This window comes from Penaeus vannamei, chromosome 16, assembly GCF_042767895.1.
Source record: "Penaeus vannamei isolate JL-2024 chromosome 16, ASM4276789v1, whole genome shotgun sequence".
NCBI lineage: Eukaryota > Metazoa > Arthropoda > Malacostraca > Decapoda > Penaeidae > Penaeus > Penaeus vannamei.
Genome location: NC_091564.1, coordinates 9,114,477 through 9,120,898, shown reverse-complemented (window position 1 = coordinate 9,120,898; position 6,422 = coordinate 9,114,477).

Sequence of the window (6,422 nt, the reverse complement as noted above, 5' to 3'; positions counted from 1 at the left end):
GGGTTGAAAATTACCGATAGCCCCCCCCCCCCTTCCTCCTTGAAATTGAATAAGGTAATTTTCTATATTACCTTCGCCTCTCCGATATCGACGATTTTGGTATCGTTGGATTCCTCTCACTCTGTACAATCCAAATATGTAGGTTTCTTGCTAATCTTTTCGAAACCTCGTTACCACTGAAACTATTTTTGATATCAGTGTTTTGAGAAATTTATCCATTTAATTTTTTAAGAGGAATAGGCCTCTGCTCTCAACATTCACTTTCTCATTTAATCCTACAATATGTATACACACACACACATACACACACACACACACACACACACACACACACACACACACACACACACACACACACACACACACACACATACACACACACACACACACACACACACACACACACACACACACACACACACACATATATATATATATATATATATATATATATATATATATATAGAGAGAGAGAGAGAGAGAGAGAGAGAGAGAGAGAGAGAGAGAGGAGAGAGAGAGAGAGAGAGAGAGAGAGAGAGAGAGAGAGAGAAAGAAAGAGAGAGAGAGAGAGAGAGAGAGAGAGAGAGAGAGAGAGAGAGAGAGAGAGAGAGAGAGAGAGAGCGCAACCTGTAAAAGATATCTATAATGATCTGTGTAAACAAACCTGTAAGTCTACATTGCTTACCGCCACAGCACCCACTCGCAGGTCTTGCAGCCGCCTTTCATCTCGCTGTCCGTTCGAATCCGCACGACGCGTATTTGTATTTGGAGGCTACATCAGCATCCTTTGGAGAGTCCAATCTAACCCTTTGAAGGAGTATAATTCCCTCTTCAAACATTGCTGGCCGTAAGACTGGCTTTTGCTCACTTCGTATTGTTCTTTTAATTAAGAATGTAATCCTTTAACAGATATAAATCGCCATCAATGTTCTCATCTTGGCAGGGATCTTTATCCTTACCTTGCATTTCACTGTCAGATTTCTGTAATTTCATTTCAATTTCTTTGCTGGGGGCTCCTGGCCACTCTCTATATACAGTTTTTGGCAGTTTTCAATTTCGTCATTTGTATCTGAGATGTCCCCAGTGTTTGCCTGGTATTCTTTTGGATGTCTGTGCCTAGGGAATTAAATGGGAACAAGCCATGGTGTCAAAACTGCGTCAAAACTGTGGTATTCCCCAAACTGCCGCAGGGCATGCCGAATACCCGGCGAGGTAAGTTTGGTAATTCACCATTCTCTTCTTCTGTTATTAGACTTAAGTTCACTTTTAAATATTTTTTTTCTTTATCACCTTAATCTAGGCTTCATCAAACACTTGGCTGTATCTCATCGTGTTTGAGGGAGTTCCGCGACTTTTGCTATTGGCGATAAATCACTGAGGAAAACACGGACACAGTGGTTGTCTGCAATTCTGGAATTCTACGGAATTTCGTCTGCAAAACCCAAACAAAAGTCAATGATGACGACACTACAGATTTTTTTTGTGTGTGTGTGCGTATGTGTGTATGCTGTATTTTTGTTATTTTTATGACTACAGATGGTTTGATGCAAATTAAAATTATTTAAAGCAATATTGAAATATTTCCTCATGTTCAAACAAATTAAACATGAAAACTGCTGAACCCTTCCTGGTATGAACGGATATGAAGTGGCAGACACAATGCTATCATGGCAGAAATTTGGGTCTTCTAGTTGTACATCACCAAAGGTAGTGCCACGATCCCACAGAGTGACTTAGAACCTTCAGGGGACCCCTCCCGGAAAATGACCACCTTTCCCTACTCATTTCATCATAAAAAAATCGGTTGGCGATAACTCATTGATTCTTTTTGCTTGATATAGAGTATAGAATTGCGCTTCGTCTATATAATTTTGACCTTGTATCTCCATGGGGGGGGGGGACGCCCCTCAAAAAGTCGGATTTCCCCCCCCCCCCCTCTTCGGTGCACTGTGTCCCAGTTTTTTTCCTGACCAATCCCCCAAAAATTCATGTGTTAAATCTATCCTAGCCTAAATATATAATAGCTCGATTTCTTTATTTGCTTTTTTAGGCAGGAGACTAGTTGACATAGAGTACTATTTTTGGTTTGTTTGTTTTTTAGCAGTAAAAAAGTTGCATATTTTTTTATTAAGGCCAAAATTTATAAACCCGGGCTATGACACGGCCTCAGAGCTCCGAGGCTCTAGCGAAAGCAACAAACTGCATTTGCATCGCACGGAAATTACGAGCCCAATAAAGTACTGAAGGTCGTGTAAACAAGCTTATTTAGTGTACTTTGCAATACAATGATTACCAAGTCAATCGGCATAATTATTTTCAATAGGGACGATATCCTGTAAAGGTATGTATTTTTATTTGTTTATTGTATATAAAAGTAGATATTTTTTGTCTGAAAAGTTTAATAAAAGCATTTTACCATAGAGACAACTAATCTAAACCAGATAAAAACCTTTCTTTATTTTTTATTTATTTATTATTTTTTACTTCAATTTTGAAGAAATAGGGAATTGTGGATGGCAATATCAGTACAAAACATCCTAGTTATAAAGTCCTATCATGAATACATGCCGGTTCAATTTTGAGTTTTAAAGGCATATGGAATTAATACATGGAATTCGAGAACTTACCTATCACTGAATTTTCCCCATGCTTCACACAGGGGGGGGGGGAGATGATCACTGGGTGTTTATAATTTTCGAAGAGTATCATATGTTCGTAAACACACACATAAAGTTTAAAAAAAATAAAATCATCCTCATTTAGTAGCCCTACATCGATGTATATATCTAAATGAATAAAGTATATTAGTTTTCCATACAAACCGTTTTCTTTGATAATTGTCAATATTAACAGATTGCAATCGGAATTATATTATTTTTTTTATCGGGAACGCACGAAACAGATGCGATAGCTTTTTCAACTCTAGACGAAGACTGTGCACACAATCGAGTTCAAAATTCCATATAGTTTTTATTTCAGAGCGGGTATTACGGTGTACTATCATCTTCAGTATGAAATAATCAGTATCTCGCTTATGCATCCGAAGTTCAAAAATCCGACTTTTAGGTACCTTCCGTATTGAATTGCACTTTACAGCACTAACGAGCAATTTCAAATCAAATCAAATTTACCGATGCTGTGATGTACCGACCGTTGAGCGAAGGCTAACGGAAATATTTCAATTCTTTCTTATACGGCTATTTTCAAACATTAGCGCTTCGTACTCGGTATACGTACAGATCACTTCGTAAGCTAAAACATATTACCAGGGAGTCTCGATAGAAGCATATTTCGTGTGTAAAAGGACACAAAACTTTCATTTTTAAAAATATATTTCACAAAATATTTCGTCATAAATCAGTGATATATATTTTTTTCTGATATTGGTATAAAAGTGTTCCTTGAACAGTCACGAACTCATATCTATGCGCAATGTCATAATCAAATGCCGTATGCACGATTGCAACATGCCAAAGTCCACACAGGCGTACCTAGGCGCTCATAAGTGACGCACCTCCCCAGGTGTTTAGTGGGTCTCATGTCGACTGCAAGAGAACGAGCCACACCAGGCCTTTAATACTCTTTTGGTAGTTTTCTCATTCATGTACCTATTCTATACACTAGCCAACTCAATTTGAGCCCCCCCCCCCCCCATCAGGGATAGTCCCCTTCAGCTCTGCAACACACTAACTATGGATAATTATATACTTTTTAGATAAGTTTACAGGTTCAATGTATATTCTTTAGTTATACATCTAATACATTTTTTTATGAAGAGATGTGGGTGCATTCTATGTTATATGTATTTATTGTATATTGTTTTATGCAGTGCAATGAGTAATAAAGTCACGCAGGGAATCCCATAATCATCACATTCTACGCACAGTAACTGTAGTTTAATATTCATCCGTTTGTAAAAGTGTGTTTTTTTTTTTTTTTTTCTATATACGTTTTCATTATCATCTAATGGTTAGAAAACGGCAGACATGCTACTACGGAAAAACGGCCAGCTCCTTGTGCTTCCGTTTTCTATTCAAGGAGAGAGAGAGATTACTGTTGATTTCCATCTTCCAAAAAAATGGAAATAAATAGTAATATTATAAAAGTATGGGCATACAGGTGATTCTACACTTGGAATGGAACACTCACACGTGAGCCTCTGCGAATCCAAAGCCACAGCGTTAACTAGAAAAAGGCACTATACGAGAAGAGAGAGAGATATAGAGTGGGAGGACACTGGGAGAGCGAGTTACAGAGAGAAAGGAGCGAGTGGAGTGAAATGAAACGTAGGCCTATACTCAGGCTGAACATTTTATTAATTTACATGCATTTTAGATGTACACTGTCATGACTCTCTCTCTCTCTCTCACTCTCTCTCTCTCTCTCTCTCTCTCTCTCTCTCTCTCTCTCTCTCTCTCTCTCTCTCTCTCTCTCTCTCTCTCTCTCTCTCACTCTCTCTCTCTCTCTCACTCTCACTCTCACTCTCACTCTCACTCTCACTCTCACTCTCACTCACTCTCACTCTCTCTCTCTTTCGCTCTTTCACAATGTACCTTTCAACATCTCTCACTCTCTCCCTTTCTCTATCTCTATCCCTCTGTTAAAACGAGTTATAACTTAATTTTCTTTTATGAGGTAGATACCAACAACAGGAAGTCATCAGGAACAGTATTTTATAAACAGAATATTAACCTTTTTAACTGCAATGGAGGCGGGGAGATAATGAGAATGAAAGAAATTGTATGTTTATGTGAGACAGGGAAAGGGAGAGACAGACGGAAATTTATAAATGAAAATTTTCAAAAAGTTATAAATGGCTGAATCGAAAAATGTATGAAATATAAAGAACAAAGTATTAGAATATCACTTGAATGTCAGATACGCAATTTTAATTATATTCAATACGTCTTCAGTATGTCTGTTTGATCTAGATTTGGGTTAAGTGATTTAAAAAATGGAAATCCCTCTCACATAAAGAGAGGGAGGGGCGAGTGAGAGGGAGAGAGAGAGAGTGTGTGTGTGTGTGTGTGTGTGTGTGTGTGTGTTCATGTGTGAGTGCGTGTGTATGTGCGAGAGAAAGAGAGAGAGAGAGATTTGGTATACATTTGTAATACAAGCTAAATGGATATTATCTTCAACTTCCATCCGGGCCCACCTTGCTTTGGTTAGCATAGAGCAGTCACATTTTACCATTGTTCTTATCATGTGAAAGTGCCTTTTCCCTGTCTTTCCTTCTTGAAGGCACCTCATGAACTTTTATCTACTATAGCTACTGACAAGCAGGGGCCTCACGGATAAAACAATGAATTGATACTATATATTCATTATCTCTAAATGCAAAGCCATTCTACAAAAGTAGGATCTTATCTTTTCACTCAAAACAAATACATAGATACCTGATAGTTCTGGGGTACAGATTAACCTTATATAAATGGAACAATATCCGACTTAAAACCATCGATCATTTGCCCTACATAGTTTCATGTAAAATCTCGTCTTCTACCGCATACCATAAGCCTTGACAAGTACTATGTGATATGGTTATGTTACGTAAATTTGATGTTTACCAAGCCCAACTGAAAAGAAAACTTAAAATATGCTTTAACGTTTCCATTCGATGCACCGACCATAATATCCCCGGGCCGGTACTCACTTAAATATCATTAGGCAACATTAAAAAATTACAAATATTGTATGAACATAATACAGGATTGATGTATTTAATCTTAATCGGGTCGATCCGATACCTTGAGTATTGATTGTCCCATCATTTCGATATGGTCGGACAAAATACAAATATTGTTATGGTTAATAACTGGCCTAAAAATTGCATCCGTCTCCCATCGTTCCGCATCAAAAACATATTTAGTTGCATTGTTTCAGAAGTGTTGCAATATATAAATCAGTTTAAAAATCACGACAGGTGACTCCCGTTCCCGAAGCCAGGAGTAAAAAATGATTCGCAGTGTCTGTATGGCTTGTCAGTGATTTATAACATTTAAAAGGAAGGGGATGTTTTGATTCAAAGAATTATATCACAAAATATATGAAATATCATCAGTCATTCCTAACATTTGGAAAGAGAGGAATGTTTTCATTCAGTTTTATCATCAAATAGGAATAAAATATTAAATTTAGTTTCTTACCTGGTTTGTTTAGCTCTATTATATTCCATAGTTTGTCTTTGAATAAGTTGTCACTATAGCACCTGCTTGACATGTAAAAAAAAAAAAAATATATATATATATATTATATATATATATATATATATATATATATATATATATATATATATATATATATATATATATATATATATATTGCCGAACAAAGTCAACCCTTTTTTCATCCAAGATGAGAAAGCACTGTGGCTACTAGTCACGGACGTGGTTGACAGGGTGTCATTCACATTTGTCGAGTGT